Genomic DNA, 21,536 nt, shown 5'->3' with positions numbered 1-21,536 from the left:
ATGGCATCAGTGCATCAGTTGTAATGTCTCCCCATGCATACACTATGCTATAGATGTCATAAATTGCCTTTTATTTTTTTCAAGACAGAGTTTTCCTCTTGTCACCCAGGCTGAAGTGCAATGGCATGACCTTGGCTCACTGCAATCTCTGCCTCCTAGGTTCAAGCGATTCTCCCACCTCAGCCTCCCATAGGTGGGATTACAGGTTCCTGCCACCATACCAACCCCCTTTATTTTTTTGTATTTTTATTTTATTTTATTTTATTTTATTTTTTTTAGTAGAGACAGGGTTTCACCATGTTGGCCAGGCTGATCTCGAACTCCTGATCTCAGGTGATCTGCCTCCCTTGGCCTTCCAAAGTGTTGGGATTACAGGTGTGAACCAATTACATCTTTTTATACTGTATATTAACGTGTTTTTTGGTTATTTTTTATACTTTTATCTTTCAACTTCTATGCCAGAATTAAAAGTGGTTAATGCACTACTTTTATGGTATCATACTATTCCTTGTTTCTATCTATTTATCTTTGCCAATTAGCTTTAAACTTTTATATGATTTGGGGTTACTATCTAGCATCCTTTTATTTCAACTTGAAATATTCCCCTTTGTTTTTCTTGGGGAAAAACTTTAGTTCAGTGATGATGATCTTCCTCTGTGTTAATTTATCCAAAAAAAGTCTTTATTTCTCCTTCATATTTGAAGGAAAAATTTGTTGACTGTAGTATGCTAGATTGCTAATTTTTTTTTCATTCAGCACTTTGAATATATCATCCAGGTCTTTGTTAGCCTGCAAGGTTTTTCTCCTGACAAATTTTCTGATAGTCTCATTGAACCTCCCTTGTATGTGACAAGTCACTTTCTCTCACTGCTTTTGAAACTTTCTCATTGTCTTTGATTTTTGACAATTTGATTATAATGTGGCTTGTTATAGATATTTCTTGTGTTTTATACTAGTTGAAGTCTTTTGGTATTCTTGAATATGGATATTAATTTCCTTGCACAGATTTGGGAAGTTTGGGGCCATTACTACTTCAAGTAATCTTTCCTTCCTTTTTTCTTTCTCCTCATCTTCTAAGGCACTCATATTGCATATTTTGAACAGCTTGATCATATGTCATAAGTTCCTTAGTCCTTCTCTACTCTTTTTCATTCTTTTATTTTTTTTCTCCTACTGAATAATTTCAATGACCTGTCTTTGAGTTTACCAATTCTTTGTTCTGCTAGATCAAATATGCTGTTGAACCCCTCTAGAAAATTTTTCACTTTGGTTCTTGTATTCTTTTGTTCCAAACTTTCTGGGTGTTTAAAGATATTTTATTTTTGTTGATATTCTCATTTTATTCATGAATCCTTTTTTTCTAAGTTCACTAAGCATCTTTATAGTAGTTATTTTAAAATCTATTTCAGTTAATCTACATATCTTTGTTTTTTTGGGGTCAGTTTCTGAAGATTTATTTTGTTCTTTTTATTGAGCCATGTTTCTCTGTTTATTATGTGCCTTATAACTTTGTGTTGGGATCTCTTCATTTGAAAGAAAGCCACTTCAATCAGCTTTTATGGACTGACTTTGTATAGGAAAAGATCTTTACCAATCAGCCCAGCTAGAGATTCTAGAGAGCTTCTCAAACTTTTCCTATGGATACATCTTCTCTGGATTTGTGCATATAAATTCATTAGAGAGATTTGCCAATTTGTTTTTTGATAATCTCTTGCTCTCTCTGATGTCTGTTTGTGTTCCTTACTACAAGAACCACAAACTAGCTCTCTTTTGTTCTCAGTGGCTCCCAGGCTTCTAGTGAATGTTGGGACACATCAGTGCCCTAAGTCTGAAGACACATAAACAGTTTCCTCCAGAAAGACCCCTGAAAAGCCAGACTACTAGAGGCATATTCCACTCTTCTCTCCTTGCATCACCAATCACCACAAGGGAGAGACCACCAGATGGCATAGGCCTTTGTCTGTTGTATGTTAACAGCAGCAGCAGCAAGCTGCCCAGCTCTATTTTGTCCTCTATGCCTTGCAAGTGCATAGAGTATTCCAGGTCCTCCCAACCATGCACCAAGATTGGCAAGACAGACTCTAATCCTTTGGGGCAGTCCCTTCAAAAGTCAGAATGTTGGACACACACTTTAACTCTTTCCCTCTCCAGGGATAAGCCAGGAGTTGAAGCATCCCCCCATCCCCCACTCTGCACTGAGCCAGAGGGGAAGGGATAGAATTTTGGTGAGTGTTAGTTAATCTAAACCATTGCTTTTGTTTTCAGTAGTCCCCAACCTGGCACTTTTTTTCTGTGCTTAGATTCAGACAGGAGATAAACTAGTTCCTTGGGCAGCCCCCCAAAAGTCTGAGTTTTGGATATGTTTTAGTCTTCTCATTCCCTCCTCAGAGAGAAGCCGGGAACTGGGAGGCTTTTCCAGATTGCACAACTCTGAGCCAGTGGGAGGAGCGACTATGGTGTGTGAGTGACACAATTTTCTTACTGGCTTCAATGTAGTTGGCTTCACATTTACCTGAGGTTCAGGAGCCTTATAACTGGTTTATGGATTTCTAACAAGAAACTTTTGTCATTAAACTGCTGTTAAATGGTGTCCTATGAGGGGAAAGAGGTTCTAGGCTTCTTATTTTGCCATCTTGCTCTTTTATTGGCTTTTGAAGCTATGTTGCTTTATTTATTTTTAGTAGTTGTATGGGGATTAAAATATGTATTCTTAATTTATCACTATCTACTTAGAGTTACCATTGTAGTATTTCATATAAAATGTAAGAAATTTATAATAGTATATTTATGTTCTTTTCCATCTTTGTGATATTACTGTTATATATTTTTCTCCTACATGTTATAAACTCTACAATATAATTTCTTTTATTTATACTTTGACCAGTAAGCTGCATTTTAATGACATTTGTAAAAAAAATAGTTTCTCTATATATACTCATACATTCAGCACTTTTAGTTTTCTTATTTCCTTCTTGCATATCTGTACTTCAATCTGTTATCCTACTTCAGTTTGAAGAACTTTTAATAGCAATTTATTATAGTGTATTTTTACTGGTGACATATTTTCTCAGTATACATTTATTTAAAATGTTTATTTTATCCTCATTTTTGAAGTATTTCTGCTGACTGTAGAATACTGGCTTGACTTTTTAAAAGCTTTCAGTACTTTACAACAGTTGTTTAAAGATCTTCTGGTGTGTAATTTATTTATTTATTTATGAGACAGAGTTTCACTCGTTACCCAGGCTGGAGTGCAATGGTGTGATCTCTGCTCACCGCAACCTCTGCCTCCTGGATTCAGGCAATTCTGCCTCAGCCTCCTGAGTAGCTGGGATTACAGGCACGCGCCACCATGCCCAGCTAATTTTTTGTATTTTTAGTAGAGATGGGGTTTCACCATGTTGACCAGGATGGTCTTGATCTCTCGACCTCATGATCCACCTGCCTCGGCCTCCCCAAGTGCTGGGATTACAGGCTTGAGCCACTGTGCCTGGCCTATTTTTTTCTTGAGACAGTCTCACCCTTTCACCCAGGCTGGAGTGCAATGACACAGTCTCAGCTCACTGTGACCTCTGCCACCTAAGCTCAAGCCATTTTTGTGCCTCAGCCTCCAGAGTAGCTGGGATTACAGGTACATACCACCACACCCGTTTAATTTTTCTATTTTTAGTAGAGACGGGGTTTCACCATGTTGGCCAGGTTGGTCTAGAACCCTTGAACTCACGTGATATGCCTGCCTCAGCCTCCCAAAGTGCTGGGATTACAGATGTGAGCTACCACACCTGACTGTCCTGTATTTATTTTTCTGATGAGAAGTCCATCATCTTTCATTTTGTTTCCCTTCATGGGATGGTTGGGTTTTTTTTGGTAATTTTAATATTTTCTTTTGACCATTATCTTTCAGCAATTTGATTATAATATACTCAGTCAAGCTTTTCTATTTATGTGGTTTAGGGTTTACTAAATTTCTTGGATCTGGAGGGTAATTTTTAGAACAAATTTTGAATTTTGAATTTTTTTTTGCATCTTTCTCTCTCTATCTTGTTTTCTCTCCTACTTTTTCTCCTCCTCCTTCTCTTTTCGTCTTCTTCTGGATTTTCACAAATAGTTGAATTTCCTGAGGTACCAGGACTCTGCTTGTTCTTCTCAATCATTTTCTTTTTCCTGTCTTCAGATTGGTTAATTTATATTCACATGTTTTCAAATTCATTCACCCCTTATTGTAGTGTCTAATCTACTGTTCGTCTTATCTAGTAAATTTATTCAAGAAAACTATTTTTGTTGTTGTTCTAGAATTCTATTTTGGTCCTATGTTATAGTTTTCCTTTCTCTCCTGAGATTGCTCAACTCAGCATTGTGAGTATATTATTTCTATATTTTTATCTAAGTTCATGTCTCTATCTCTACATATATTTCTATATAAACAATAACATATCTACCTACATATGTATAATATATCTATATCTATTATCTATCCAGTTTTAAGGTCTTTATCTCTTTATTCCAACATCTTTATCACATTGGGATTTGTTTATATCAACTTCTTTTACTTTTGACTATGGGTCACATTTTTCCCACTACTTTGCATGTCTAGTAATATTTGACTATATGCTTGACATTATGGATGGTATGTTGTAAAATGGTATGTATCGTGTATGTTGTTTGTCTTTATTTACAGAGTTACAGAGTTACTCTGTAACTCTGTAAATAAAAAAATTAAAAAAAAATTTACAGAGTTACAGCTTTATTCTGGCAAGTGGTTAAACTACTGGTGGCTTCTTTTAATTTTTTTAGAATAAGTTTATACTTTATTTGAATTTTATCCTTAGTTCCATGGCATGGCCATTACTTTAGGTGATGGTTTTTCTTCCTAGGCATGGTGATTCCTGCATCTTGACTGAATGCTTAGGTTGCTCAGTACAGCTTTCTCTCTCTGGCTGGGTTAGGACTTTAATGTCTACAACACAAGTCAATGTCTCCATTCAGATGAACCCTGAAGGATTTGTCACTGCTGCAGTTGCTCTCTAAAGAGTGTTACAGAATCCTTACCTGAACAAAAGTAGCCCATCTTTTGGCCAAGGACCTGAGGGTAACCTCTGTGAAGATTTCTTGCTTCCCTTACTCTGTGAAGCTTTCTTTCCTCAGTACTTTGCCATGCAAATTCTAGCTACCTTACCAGCCCCAAACTCTGATCTGTGCCTTCTCCTCTCAGTAAAATTGCCATTCTCTATTTGGCCTCTGCCTCCCATGCTACCCCTGGAAAGTGACCCCAGGTAGAGAGCTGGAGTTAACATGGGATTCATCTCATGTTTTACCTTTGTCTAATACAAGACAGTCCTGCACCATTTGTTATCCAGTGCTTGAAAATAGTTTAATAGTTCCCCTCCACCCAGTTTTGTAATTGTTTATGATAGGAGGGTAAGCCCAATATAGTTGGACTTTGTCATGACCAGAAGCAGAAGTACTAGAATTTTGTCTGTTTTTATTTAACATGGCATACACAATCTATTCCTAGGGCTCCTGACCTAAGTGACTCTCTGAACCCGATAGTTACATGCATTCCAGGGAAACGAAGCTAAAATAATTGGAGATAACTTTGCTTTCTGTAAAGAGATAAAAAAAAGGTGTGCATGTCTTTAAATACTTGAGTATTTTAATGTAATTTTAAATTTTCATTTTAAGTCTTTTATTACAAAACCTTCGTTAAGTTGTGTTTTTTCTTAGATTAACTCTGAGCTCTTTGTTATGTATCAGAAATCTTCACCTGTGTACCTCCAATCTACCTTTTTGTGCTTACCTCCTACTTTATCTCACCTGATGCAAGTTGTGTTACACTATTTCTTCTTTTAAAAATATACCCTACCTGTGTAATTTTCTCTTTGTCTGAAACAGCCCTCTCCCTTTCTTTAAGGCTTAGCAAACTTGACATACTACATTCTTTATTACTTATTTCTGCATTACTCATGGTTCTTCAGAGAAACTGAATCAATAGGTGTTATATATTATAATATTATATCTGTGTAATACATAATGTAACATATGTAATATATATATTTATATGTAATATATAATTATATACAATATATTATGTATACATAATATATGTAGTTATATACAATATATTATGTATATATAATATATAATTATATATAATATGTACACATATGTAATTATATATATATGTATACATATGTATATATAAATGTATGCACATATATAGGAAGGAAAGGAATATATTACATATGTATACACATATATACATGTATGTACATATATATTCACATATATATCTGTACGTATACACATATGTGTATGGCCTCTCATACACCTCACATCCTATGGCTCACTCAAGTGGACACATAAAATTAACTATCCCAATTTCTTTTCTAGATGTGTAATTATATATGTACACATACATACACATGTATGTGTGTGTATAGATATACATGTGTGTATATATTATATTATATATATATATATATATATATATAGAGAGAGAGAGAGAGAGAGAGAGAGAGAGAGAAACAGAAAGAAACAGAGGGAGGAGATTTATTGTAAGAGATTGGCTCACATGTTTGTGGAGGCTGATAAGTTCCAAGGTCTGCGTCTGCAAGCTAGAGACCTAAGAAAGCTGTTGTGTAGCTTACATCCAAGTCTGAAGGCCTGAATACTAGGGATGCTGATGGTATAAATTCCAGTCAGAAAGCTGGCAGGCTGAAGACCCAAGAAGAGCTGATATTTCAGTTTGAGTCTGAAAGCTGAAAAAGACCAACATCCAAGCTCATAGCAGCCAGACAGAAGGAGTTCCCTCTTGCTCAGCCTTTTTGTCTATTCAGGTCTTCAATTGATGGATAAGGCCCACCCACACTAGGAAGAGCAATCTGTTTTACTCCATCTACTGATTCAAATGTGAACCTCATCTAGAAACACTCTATAGACATACCCAGAATAATGTTTGGCCAAATTTCTGGGCATTCTGTGGCTCACTCAAGTAGACACATAAAATTGTCATCCCAATTTTCTTTTTCCTATTTTCCAATGTGATTTTCTCCTCCTTTTCATGTGTTCCCATATATGACACTTTATACACTTTACCATGAATAAGCATTTTTTCTGCTTGAATAATACATGTCTAGTTTTCATTTTGAGCCTCTTTTCTACTTAGCACAATTCCAGGAGATTGGACATATTGCTTCTTCTTCTTAACTTCAACACACAATCAATTACTAAGTTACATTAATTACATATCCAAATTCTTAAAATCTGTTCTGTTATTTTTATCAACACTGCATTTGCCATAGTTCAGGCCTTTACAGTTTGTTGTCAGGTCAACTTGGTCATCTCTATCTCCGTAATAGTACCAGTGTGATCCTTCTGAATCACATATTTGATTACAGCACACTAGGAGTTAAAATCTTTTAATAGCTTTCATAGGATTTTTAAAAAATCCAGATTTCTCAGCCTGAGCAACTGTTAGTGTAATTAACTTGCCTTGTATGGTTTAGGATGCAAAAACTATCACATCCACTTTAATGCCTATTAAGAAATGTAGCAGTGGTTTAGAATGGAGAAGTGATATAAAAATTTATGAAAGCCTTTTTTGATGGAAGCAACTCAAGCAAAGTTTTTTTATTTTTATCTTTTTTTAGGTCATAAGAGACAGGGTCATATTTTAATGAATTATTGTCACAGGAACACATTGTAGATTAGTTATACGGTTAGCTTTCCTTTCCAATTTTTAGGTTAATATTGCCAGAGATATAACACTACAACTGGGTAAATACATAATTGTCTTTCAATCTGTCTGCTGTGGAACATAATCGTGGCATTATTACAGAACAGCTATCACATAATTAATAATAATGTTTAGAGTCTGGCTAATACATACCTTGATGAATTAGCTGACCCCATCTTAGGCACGGTAGATGAGCCATTGTAGTGCCACTGAAAATACAGGTGATAGTCACACAGTTGATAATAACAAATCCAACAAAATCCTCTGGAAAAGGGATTTAGAAGTGAAAAGGCTTGAAGTCTGCTCCAAGTTGAGTAATTACGTTAGTTTTTCTGAGTGATTCACTTCCCTATGCCTCAGTTTTTTTCCATTTGTACAGTGAAGGCATTGGACTGTGTAATATCTGAAATTTCTATCAATTCTAATATTGAATTTGAAATTTAAGAAGTGTTTTTAATTCATGTTTTATATTTTGAAACATGTGTATCAATGCTTTGGGAATTAAGGCCTTAAAGTTGCTTAATGTTATCTATTGTCACCAATCCAACTGGTATCAGCTCTTAAGTCTCTCTGTGAATTAGACACCAAACATCCTTCTTCTCTCCTTAGCATACCCTGACACTTAAAAAACAGGAAATGTGTATTTCTGGATATTACTCAAATTTACTCACATAGAAGTATTTACTCACTTAGAGGAAATACTCTTTTAGAAGTATGGTAAGAAAGTTGTTTGCAAATCTTGTAGTAGTTGTAAAGGTTTTTTAAAATCTTGTTTTCAATTTTTGACTTCACTTCTGATTCTATCATCTACATTCTGAATATACAGAGGCCTCGAGTAAATTTTCTAGCTAATGCTTGGGAAGAATTTTTAAGGGAATAGAGTATTACCTCCTAGCATATATTGAAGAAAATGATAAAATAAGCTCTAGAAAAAATAGTGACAGAAGCTATAGAGAAGAAAATAATAATTTGTATTGCAGTGACTGAAAGGTAACCCTAACTAATGCTATGATGGGAAATAATACTAGTTTCATTGGTTAAGTTCTAGCATTAGAATTGTTTGTTCATACCTAGAACAAACAATTTTAAGAACAGGTTGGAGAACACTTCCTTTTGATTTTGGATTCAGCAAGCTGTTTAGAATACAGTATCATTTTTACCACGTGGCCAATTTTACTGCAACATAAGCTAAAATTTGTATAAATATTGAGATTTGTCCACAACAATATACCATTGTAAAGATAATAACCTCTTATAAAGAACAATAATCATTTATTAGAGATAATCTTCCTGAAATAATTTGGTATCACTGAGGGATGAAAGAGAGATATTGGGGAAATTTACTGCAGAAACGGAGAATCTGTAAAGAAAACAGTGAATTTGAGTAAGTTGAGAACTATGTATAATTTGATTATGGATTACTCTGTTGTGATTAGACTCAAAAAGACTAATTCATAGAGACTACTCATAAAAAACAAGTATTTAATTAATAAGTCAGATGGATGCACTTGTACTGGGAGAGATACATCACCTGCTCTACTACCAATGGAAATTGTCATTCAGTTTTCTATAAAGGATTCCATATATGGCTTATAAAATGCCAAACAGTCATCACAAGGTTTCTTGGGATATGTGAAATTAGTACAGATAGAGTTGGGTGGGTCTAAGGAATATTTGTGTAGGCTTGGCAGGAATCTGGTTTGTCTTTCCCCACTATTGCTTTTTTGCCCCACTCTGCTGCCCAGTCTGGAATGCAGTGGTGCAATCTCAGCTCACTGCAGCCTCAACTTCCTGGGCTCAAGCAATCCTTCCACCACAGCCTCTGAAGTAGCTAGGACTACAGGTGTGTGCCACTATGCCAGGCTGAGGTTTGTATTTTTAGTAGAGATGGGGTTTTGCTGTGTTGTCCAGGCTGGTCCCAAACTCTTGGGATCAAGGGGTCTGGCCACCTCAGCCTCCCAAAGTGTTGGGAATTTTAGGCATAAGCCACCCCACTCAGCCCGCACTACTATTTTGTAAATCATCCTGGTTACTAGCATATTGAGTGGCAACTCTTTTATTCACTCATTTGTCAACAAAAGTTTATTGAGTAGAGACTATGTGACAAAAATAGTTCTGGTCTCTAGAAATACTTTGGTAAATCAGATAAAGTTCCTGCCCTCCTAAAGCTTACATTCTAGCAGGAAGGACATAAGCATTGAATCAGGTAACTACAATTAAACCCTTATTTTCCAGTTGTGGTTTGGGTGTATTTGTTATCTGTCAAAATATTCTTCTTCTTTTTTTTTTTTAAAGAAGCAATCTCTCATGACAAACATGTTATAGAAATTGCAGCCCACTTTAAATTTCTCCTTAATTCGTGAATATATATAAAATTGATTATTCCATAGATGATCCTAAAAAGCCAGGATCACTGTGGTTTACACTTAAAGTATTACTGATGATATGTTTAATTAGTTTAGTTCCAATTGTAAGCCCAGCAGTGCCGTAGTCACTTTGTGTATAATATCTCATAGAGTCCTTACAATACTCTATAATGAGGCATTCTTATCTATATTTAGAGGAAACAACTGAGACTCAGAGTGGTCATGTAGATTGTGTAAGTTCACATAATTAACAAATGACAGAACCAAGATTTGAATCAAAGTTGGCCAGGCTGAAAAGTTATGTTCTTTTCCACTACATCACTCTGTCCCTCATTTAGTAGGTCTTTCCTAAGGCAATAATTACAACTAGCTAATTACATTCCATTTAGAGACTGAGAAGTTATGATTCCTTCTTTAGTTTATTTGGGTGGAATCCATTCTGAGCAAAGAGATCCTTATGCCTTTAATCAGTCTGATTGGACCACTTTTCTTCACAAAATCTCTGAGATCTAATTTGTCTTAGAGAGTGTAGTCAAGTGGTTCAACTTTCTTTGCCCAAAGATTGAATGTCCTCTAAAAGTGAAAACAAGCTCAGTATGAGTAGAGACAGGTAACTCCAACTGTGGATGGATTTGATAAATAGAACTTTTTTTAAACATTAAGTCGAGAATTGCCTCCTTAAAATACCAGCATCTACCACACTGAAGAATTGCAATATTTTATCCATAAAAGAACCCAATGGATATTATGTGGACAATTTTGTTTTATTCTGGAAGCTACTTTTTCTAGCACCTACGTTTTCATTCTCTTCACCATGTGTCAATCTCCTCTGGATATGGGCCAGTTGAAACCAGCTATAGCTATGGGATTGAATTCACGGCTTTGCTAGAAGGTAAACATTTCACAGGAGCTATGCATATACTTGTGAAGGGTTTTCTGTGGGAGAGAAAGATCAGTGGTTGTGGAGGAAAGCTTTTGCAGAGGTCATTCAAACACTATTCATAGTTGAAGACTGTGTTCTTTATAATGCTCACTGTCCTTTGTGATACAATTGATCATGTAAATTCACATGGTAAATGCCTCATAGAATTAGTGCCAGGGAAAATATGTTGGTACTGATAAATTGGTGCAATTGTTTTGATAATTAGAGCTTATACACAAGTAATTGTGGGGGCCAGAGTCCAAGTGTTTGGTTGGTATCTACATGAGGGCGTATCCTTAGCATTTGATTCCTTGGGTGGTGTAGCTGGCACAGAAATCCTCTATAATGTTAGCTAGAGAGTGCTGCTTCTCACAGGTGTTCCTGATCATCATGGGGCTCACTCCTCTTGGACATGGCTCAGCTGATCTTGTGTGAGTCTTTGTATCAGTTTTATGGAGAATTCAAGTTCTTCTTAAGCTATCTCATCTGAATTCTCCTTTATCTCCTCTTCCAGGAACAGGAGAAGTCAAAGTCCAGATAAGGTAGTTGTGGTGATTGCCTTGAAATAGATGTCTAGCTCTTAAACACACTTAGTGACTTACAGACTGAATGGAAATATGAAGGTCTGCTGTACTCATGACTATACCCTGATTCTGTGCCCAAGCTTATACAACTTGTGTGGGCTAGACCTGGGATGAGAGTCTAAAAAGTCTACCTCCAGAACCAGTTCTCTTAAATCCTGCAGTATAGTGCTTCACTAGTAATACTTTAAAATAATAAAATAAGTGTGAAATCAAGACCCTACTTCTATTTCAAAAATTCTAAAATTTAAAGTGTTGCAGAGAGAAATCTATGCTTTGTTATGTGTTAAATAGCTCTTTGGATAACTTTAATACTGAAACTTTGATATGTCTTTGATATGTGTTAAATAGCTCTTTGGATAAATTTAATACTGAAAATAAATTTGTAGTAACATTCTCAGAAGGATGAGATAATTTACATGAGTCAACTGTCCAGATATCAAGACTTACTCCTTTTAGAATAAAGTCTCTTCTAAAAATTAAAATATCAGAGAGGGAGACAGAGCAAGATGGCCAAATAGAAGCCCTTCACTGATTGTCCTCCCAGTAAGAATAACAAATTGAACAACTATCCACATAAAAAAAGCACCTTCATAAGAATCCAAAATCAGGCAATTACAGTGCCTGGTTTTAACTTCATATTGCTGAAAGAGGCACTGAAGAGGCTGGAAAAGACAGCCTTGAATTGTTAACACTACCCCTCCTTGTCCCCCCATTGGCAGATGTGTGGCATGGAGAAAAAAATCTGTGTGCTTGGAAGAGGGAGAGCACAGTGATTGTGAGACTTTGCATTGGAACTCAGTTCTGCCCTGTCATAGCAGACAGCAACACCAGGCAGAACTCAGCCAAAGCCAATGGAGGGAGCAATTAGACCAGCCATAGCAAAGGAGAACTGTTCAGAACCAGTGAACATGGGGGGCCTGTGACCTAGTGAGACATCAGCTTGAACAGCCAAGGGAGTGCTTGCACTATCTGTCCCCCAACCCCAGGCAGTGCAGCTTGCAGCTCTGGGAGGCACTTCTTCCTTCTACTTTACTTGCAACTTGGGTACCAGCTCAGCCACAGTAAGATAGGGCACTGGGCAGAGTCCTGAGGCCATCCCAGACCTTAATTCCAGGATGACATTTCTAGACACACCCTGGGCCAAAATGGAATCCACTCCCTTGTAGAGAAGAATCCAGTCCCGGTATGAGTCATCATCTGCTGACAAAGGAGCCTTTGGGCCTTAAACAGTCAGCAGTGGAGCTGGGCAGTACTCACCGTGGGCCTTGGGTGAGACTCAGGGACATGCTGGCTTCAGGTGAGACCCAGCACATTCCCAGCTGTGATGGCTATGGGGAGAGACTCCTTCGCTTTGTTAAACTTAGGTATCAGCTCAGCCACAATGAGGTGGAGTATCGAGTAGACTCTTGGAGTCCCCATTATGGGCCTTGGTTCTTGAGTGGCATTTCTGGACCTAGCCTGGGCCAGAGGGGATCCCATTGTCCTGAAAAGAGAGTCCCCAGCATGGCAGCATTCACCAATAAGCTGACTGAAGAGCCCTTGGGCCTTGAGTGAACATCAGTGGTAGCCAGGCAGTACTCACCATGGGCCTGGGGCAGGGGTGGCCACAGGGAGAAACTCTGTGCTCATAGAAAAGAAAGAGAAGAATGTGAAGGACTTAGTCTTGTGGCTTGGGTGCCAGCTCAGCCACAGTAGAATAGAATACCAGGTAGATTCCTAAGGTTTCTGATTTAAGGCCCTGGCTTCTGAACAACATCTCTGGACATGATTGGTTCTGGAGCACAGTCACCATTTGGAATGCAAGGACACAAGTCATGGTGGCTTTGTCACCTGATGATTATAGAGCCCTAGGGCTTTGGGTAAGCATAGGTAATAGTCAGGTGGTAGTGACCAAAGGCCTTGGGTGAGATTCAGTGCCATACTAGCTTCAGTAGACTTCTATTTGGCCATCTTGCTCTTCCTCCCTCTCTGATATTTTATTTTTTAGAAGAGGCTTTATTCTAAAAGGAGTAAGTTTTTATGTCTGGATAGTTGACTCATGTAAATTAGCTCATCCTTCTGAGAGGTCTGACCCAGTGCAGTCCCAATAGTAGTGACAACAGGGGTACTTGTGTCACCCCTCTTCTAGCTCTAGTCAGCTCAGCACAGAGAGGTGACTCCATTTGCTTGGGAGAAAGTAAGGGAAGACAACAAGAGTCTTTTACTGGTAATCCAGACAATTCGTCCAGATCTGATCCAACACCACCAAAGGGACACTTCTTTGGTGGTGTTGGATCAGATTTGCAGGATCCGTATTGTTACTGGGGTTGAGGTGCTCCCTAATACAGATAGGGCTACAGTGACCAAAAACTTAAATTACAACACCCAAGTGCCTTTGAATACCTGGAAAGCCTTCCCAAGAAGGGCAGTTGAAAAACAAACAAACAAACAAAAAAAACCCAGACTGTGAAGACTACAATAAATACCCAGCTCTTTAATGACCAGACACTGAAAGACATCCACAAGTATCAAGACTATCTAGGAAAATATGACCTCACCAAATGAACTAAGTAAGGGAGCAGCAATTAATCCTAGAAGGACAGAGATATGCGATCTTCCATATAGAGAATTCAAAATAGCTGTTTTAACGAAGCTCAATGAAATAGAAGATAATATAGAGAAGAAATTCAGAATGCCATCAGGAAAATTTAACAAAGAAATTCAAATAATTAAAAAAGAATCATGCAGAAATGACTTTCTGTCATAAAATAGTTATTTCTCATCACATATTTTTAAGTCTGTCTATTTCAACTTTTGCTTCTTGATCAGAGGTTAGCAGTCCTTTTCTGCTAAGAGCCAGATGGTAAATATATTAGGCTTTATGGACCATATAGCCTTTGTCACAGTCACTCGACTCTGAGGTTGTAGCCTGAAACAGCATAGACCACAGATAAACAAATGGTTATGGCTGTGTTCTAGTGAAACTTTATTTTCCAAAACAGGCAGTTTGCTGGATTTGTTGTGTAGGATATAGTTCTAGTCTGTTGAGCATGGTGAAATAGCCTTGTAGAGTCATATGCAAAAAAGTAAATAGAATTTGTAAAAATATAAACATATATTGCACTAGGACATATGCAACCCTACAAACTGTGTAAAATTTATTGCTGCAATTTTATGACAGTATTTGTGAGTAGTTAGATGTCTTTCTTTTGTCCCTTCTTTGCAACTTCTCTCAGTTGATGTGGCAGATATTTGGGGTTATTGAATAAATGAGCTCTAGAACACTTGCTTCATATGAATACATGTGTGTGTATGTTTATGTTTCTCAGATATAGCTAAATTCATTGTACCAATTAATTAAGACCTAGCTAAGATTGGTTTTAGCTCCATTCTATGAATTTTAGAGAGTTCAATATTGTCCACCCCAACCACCACCAAGTTGTATGCAGATTTTCAGTGTGAGTTTATGTTTTCATGGTCTTCTCTGGCTCTGAATTCTGCTTCTGTAAAATTACTTCATTTTAGAGATTGTCTAGCTATCCTTGTTCTCAGAAAAAGTCTTGGCCATTTCTATACCTCAGACTCCAGCCTCTTACCATGGTTTTCAGTTTTCCTTAGTCCCTTCCAGATGGCTCACAGGAGCTCCAAATTCTTCGCACTTTATTCTGCAGATTAATTCAATTTTCTCCAGTCTTACTCTCAAATTTCTTTCTGACTCGTTTGTGGATTTTCTTATCTACCAAGATACTTTGCTGAAGAAAGAGGACCTGTTCTCCTTAATTGAACTATCTTCTTAAGAAATTTTTCCCTATGGATATATGGATGAAAGATTGGGTGGATGGATGGCTAGTGAGATATTATACAATACTGTATATTAGGATAGCTACTTCATATAAAGACTAGTACCCAATGTGGAAAACCTATTTTTGGCTTATTATAGTTGATTTTGTGATCTAGATATTTTTAGCATTAATCTTCAAATCCCCTGCCATAGCCAAAACATACCTTATATATTATTCCTGCTATTACCTATAGGAAGCATTTTATTCGTTTCTTATTTGTTTCATTTTATAAAATATCCTAATAATGATTTATTACAAAAGGAGTCAGAAATATTACTTCATATTATAGTCAACTAAATTGTAGAAATAAAATATAAGATTATAAACTGTGTAAGATAAAAGTTAGACTTGAACTCAAAGTATCCATTGAAACTTACACTAGTAAGGTGGTATTCCTATTTGGAGAAATGTCCCCAAATCTCCAATATTAGAAAAATAATATTTCTCTCTCTCTCTTTTTTTTTTTTTTTTGAGGTGGAGTCTCTCCCTGTTGTCAGACTAAAGTGCAGTGGCACAATCTTGGCTCACTGCAACCTTGGCTTCCCGGGTTCAAGTGATTCTCCTGCCTCAGACTCCCAAGTAGCTGGGATTACAAGCACACACCACCATGCTCAGCTAATTTTTGTGTTTTTAGAGGAGATGGGATTTCATGATCTTGGCCAGGATAGTCTTGAACTCCTGACCTCATGATCCACTCACTTTGGCCTCCCAAAGTGCTGGGATTACAGGCATGAGCTACTACGCCTGGCCGGAAAATAGTTCTTGTATTATTGTTATTATTATTAAATTGTTCTAAAATACGTAATATAAAATGATTTTATCCACAATTAGTATTATTTAGTCATAGAAGAAATTATCAGCCACTCTTAATTGTCTGCAAAGAGCACTGCAAAGAACATCAAATAAAAAGATATATTTTTAATAGACTAAAAAGCATGGGAGCTGATGCCTGTAATCCCAGTGTTTTGGGAGGCCAAGGCGGGCAGATCTTTTGAGGTCAGGAGTTCAGTACCAGTCTGGCCAACACTGTGAAACCCCATCTTTTCTAAAAATACAAAAACTAGTCAGGTGTGGTGGCACGCGCCTGTAATCCCAGCTACTTGAGAGGCTGACACGAGAATCTCTTGAACCTGGGAGGCAGAGGTTGCAGTGAGGCAAGATCACACCACTGTGCTCCAGCCTGAGCAGTAGATACTCCATCTAAAAGCAAAATAAAATAAAAATAAAGAGCTTACAATCTGCTTTTGCTTCTACAAGTGATAGAAATATTATTAAAGGATTAGAAAAAATCAGGAGTGTAATGTCTAAGTTAATTTTTTAAAAACTCACATTTCCTGAGCACTCCAGTAACCTAAAACCGGCTTCTTTGAAGTTTTCTCAGTATGATGAGCTTGAATGGAAAGCTAGCAAGTTTACTACTTATGCTTTTTTCTTAGAATCATTATGAAATATTTGACCAGAAAAAGTATGTTCTGAGTAAAATTAGTTTTTTTTTTTTTTTTTTTTAAATCAAACCTGATCATTTTGTAGTTGAGAAGCAAGATAGTTGAGTGTTCACATGCATGTGTGAGATGTGCCACCCTTGAACAATGTCAGGACATCAGTACATTACCCATCTGATATGAAAAATAAAAACCTGTCATCTTATAAAAATAAATAAAGAGGAATAGAGATGGGACGCTGGATGCTTCTGGTTTGCTTTGTCGACATTTATGTTTTCAAGTAGGCCTGCGTCATCCAATTTGTATATTCTTTTAAGGAAAAATACACTAACAGAAATGACATTATGCAATGCAAATCAGACACAGAGCTGTTCCTTATGGACTTTCTAGCCTACAGAGAGAAGTATGCATGCAGACAACAGAGGAAAATGGGGTGCTTCTGACTTCAGGTTTTATGGAAGAGTTGACCTTTAGACTGTCCCACGATTAACTTTATTATTTTTATTTTATTTTATTTTATTTTATTTTATTTTATTTTGAGACGGAGTTTCGCTCTTGTTACCCAGGCTGGAGTGCAATGGCACGATCTCGGCTCACCGCAACCTCCGCCTCCTGGGTTCAGGCAATTCTCCTGCCTCAGCCTCCTGAGTAGCTGGGACTAAAGGCACGCGCCACCATGCCCAGCTAATTTTTTGTATTTTTAGTAGAGACGGGGTTTCACCACGTTGACCAGGATGGTCTCGATCTCTTGACCTCGTGATCCACCCGCCTCAGCCTCCCAAAGTGCTGGGATTACAGGCTTGAGCCACCGTGCCCGGCTGATTAACTTTATTAAACTAGAAGAGGCACAGAGGGCATTTTTGGCTAAGGAAAGAAAATGAACAAAGGTTCAAAAGTTCAAAAGTCTATGTCAAAGTAAAGCAAGTGCAGGCTTACATTTTACTATCTTTAATTTCTAAATTCAAGAAGCTTTGAAAACCATTATGCATATGTTGTTTTTCCTTAAGGTACACCCTGACCTGAATTGACAGGAAGCTATTTATAATCTTCATTTATCCCACTTATAAGACTATTTATAGATTTTACCAAAGAAGTATCAATGTGTTTCATTACAGGTGCAGCCCTAACATACATGGATTTTGCTAATATGTTATACATTAACTGTATAACTTTAAAAAAAATACCACCTTGTTCCCCAAAAACCTGAATTACAAAACACACTTGGCCCCAGCTGTTTCTGGTAAGAGACTGTAGACATGAATTATGGGAGAAGTGATATTGTAGAAAAGATGTCCAGAAAGCTAGGTGAAGACTGTGCAAGTTCTTGAAAACCAAGTTACAGATTTTGGTACCTTGACTTTAGGCTGTAAGGAACCATTATGTGCTTTTGAAGAAGAAGTGAAGTATTCAGCCAAACTTTATAAAAATTGGATTGAATCCCTGAGCACATGCTATTTAAAATTTTTCTCCAAATGATTACAAAAACTGTAAGATGATGTCAGATGAAATGCCTTTTGAAAATAGATATTTACATCCGTCGTTTGTTTTCTTGTGATGATGTGTATGAGAAATGAAGTCAGAGAAAGCACTTTCAGATTGTGTTTGCAGCTTGCTAAATGTCATGCCACATAAATATGGTCAGAGTTTGGATGTTCCCAAATGACTGTGCATTGAAAATACAAGAGTTGCTTCATAAAAGAAAAAATAAACAAGCAAAAAACTATAAGACATAGTAATTTATTTCATATTTGGTCATGTTCCTTGCTAAAAATATCTGAAGGCAAATTCGGATAATTTGTTTATCAGATAACTTGTATATCAGGAACAAAACAGATAACTTGTTTTTGATTAGGTTAATAAAATTAATTGAGAAATTAAAGGTGTTATTGTCATTGTGTGTACAGTGTATGTGTGTCACTCATAGTGAGTCTTTACACTCTGCCTTTAAAAACAAGCATCAAAAGTTTGGTATAAAATCAATATTCACAAGTCAGTAGCACTGCTAAACACCAACAATTAACAAGTTGAGAATCAAATCAAGAACTCAATCCCTTTTAAAACAGCTACAAAAAATAAAATAAAATACATAGGAATATACTTAACCAAGGAGGTGAAAGATCTCTACAAGGAAAACTACAAAACAATGTTAAAAGAAATCATAGATGACACAAACAAATGGAAAGACAACCCATGCTCATAAATAAGAAGAATCGATATAGTGAAAATGACCATACCGCTCAAAGCAATCTACAGATTTAGTGCAACCCCATCAAAATGTCATCAGCATTCTTCACAGAACTAGAAAAAAACTCCTAAAATTTATACGGAACCAAGAAAGAGCCCACACAGCCAAAGCAATACTGATAGAAGGAACAAATCTGAAGGTATCACTTTACCCAACTTCAAATTACACTACAAGAACTATAATTACCCAAACAGCATGGTGCTGGTATAAAAATAGGCATGTAGACCAATGGAACAGAGTAAGAACCCAGAAATTAAGCCAAATACTTACAGCCAATTGATCTTCAACAAAGTCTACAAAAACATAAATCGGGGAAAGGACACCTCTTCAATAAATGTTGCTGGGAAAACTAGGAAGCCACGTGTAGAAGAATGAAACTGGATCCTCATCTTTCCCCTTATACAAAAATTAACTAAAAATGTGTCATAGACTTGTGTCTATGACCTGAAACCATAAAAATTGTAGAAGATAACATTGGTAAAACTCTTCTAGATGAGACATTGGCTCAGGGAAAGAATTCATGACTAAGACCTCAAAAGCAAATGCAACAAAAACAAAAGTAAATAAATGTAATCTAATTAAACTAAAAGCTTCTGCATAGCAAAAGAAATATTCAGCAAAGTAAACAGACAACCCACAGAGTGGGAGGAGAAAATATTCACAAACTATGCACCTGACAAAGGACTAATATCTAGAATCTACAAGGAACGGAACCAAATTAACCAGAAAGAAACAAATAATCCCATCCAAAAATGGGCAAAGGACATGAATAGACAATTCTTAAAATAAGATACACAGTCAATAAACATGAAAAAATGCTCAACATCACTAATTTTCAGGGAAATACAAAGTAAAATCACAATGAGATACCACCTTACTTCTGCAAGAATGACTATAATTAAAAGTCGAAAACAATAAATGTTGCGAATGTGGTAAAAAGGGAATACTTTTATGCTTTTATTGTGTTGGTGGGAATGTAAATGGTACAACCTATGGAAAACAGTTTGGAGATTCCTTTAAAAACTAACAGTAGAACTACCATACAATCCAGCAATCCCACTACTGGATATCTACCCAGAGGAAAAGAAGCCATTATACGAAAAAGACACATGCACATGTTTGTAACAGCATAATTCACAGTTGCAAAGATGTAGAACCAACCTAAGTGACCATCAACTAATGAGCGGATAAAGAGCATGTAGTATATATACACAATGGAAAACTACTCAGCCATAAATAGAAATGAAATAATATCTTTTGCAGCAACTTGGATGGAGCTGGAGGCCATTATCCTAAAGGAAGTGCCTCAGGGATGAAAAGGTCAAATACTGTATGTTCTCATGTATAAGTGGGAGCTAAGCTGCGAGCATGCAAAGGCATAAGCATGATATAACAAACTGGGGATTTGAGGGGAACAGTTCAAAGGAGAATGCAGGATAAAAGACCATATACTGGGTACAATGTACATTGCTTGGGTGACAGGTGCATTAAAATCTGGGAAATTACAACTGAAGAACATATCCATGTAACTAAAACCACCTGTCCTCCAAACACCATTGAAATAAAAATAGAAGTGTATTCACAAAAACATTTGGGAATTAGAAAATTGACTCTAGGAATGTATCCATCTCTGTTTTTCTTTCCTAGACTATCTGCATAGTCAGCTAATTTTGCTTTCTGTAGGCTTGTAATAAGTATTTCTGAGACCCCAGGATTAAGAGCACATTTTTTTAAACAATTTTTGAAATGTCATTCAAAATTTCAAAAAACAAACAAATGGAAAGACATCCCATGCTCATAAATGGAAATAATCAATATAGTGAAAATGGCCATACTGTCCAAAGCAATGTACAGATTCAATGCGATCTCCAGCAAAATGTCATCAGCATTCTTCACAGAACTAGAAAAACAAATTCCAAAATTCATATGGAACCAAAAAAGAGCCCACACAGCCAATTAATACTAAGCAAAAAGAACAAATCTGATGGCATCACCTTACCCAACTTCAACTACAAGACTATAGTTACCAAAAGAACATGGTGCTGATATAAAAACAGACATGTTGACCAATGGAACAGAATACAGAACCCAAAAATAAAGCCAAATTCTTGCAGCAAACTGATCTTCAACAAAGCATACAGAAACATAAATTGGGGAAAGAACACCCTATTCAATAAATGTTGAAATATACCAATACATGGTCTGGAAGCACATGTAGGCATATTTAATAAAACTTGGAATTGGTATATATTTCAAGAAGAGTATTTGGTATCTGCCTCAGCAAAATCACTTAACCTACTTCCTAGAAGTGGAATTCTAATCCTTGAAAGTCTGTGCAAAGAAAATCAGAAAGTTCCATCTAATTCATGGCTTATGGTTTTCCAGAAATTTCTGCATTTGACTTCAGAAGAACTGAGAATA

The 21,536-nt window shown here is 36.6% G+C and overlaps 1 protein-coding gene and 1 non-coding gene across 2 annotated transcripts in view; both read left to right on the top strand.

Moving 5' to 3' along the window:
• Positions 1–21,536, top strand: part of FGF12 (fibroblast growth factor 12) — a 594,839-nt gene that overhangs the window by 168,142 nt on the left and 405,161 nt on the right. The window lies entirely within an intron of this gene.
• Positions 16,947–17,050, top strand: LOC120367672 (small nucleolar RNA U13). The gene has a single exon (XR_005581996.1). It is a non-coding gene; the product is annotated as a small nucleolar RNA U13 (small nucleolar RNA).

This window comes from Saimiri boliviensis, chromosome 8 (assembly GCF_048565385.1).
Source record: "Saimiri boliviensis isolate mSaiBol1 chromosome 8, mSaiBol1.pri, whole genome shotgun sequence".
Lineage (NCBI taxonomy): Eukaryota > Metazoa > Chordata > Mammalia > Primates > Cebidae > Saimiri > Saimiri boliviensis.
This window is presented reverse-complemented; position numbering and strand designations above follow the sequence as displayed.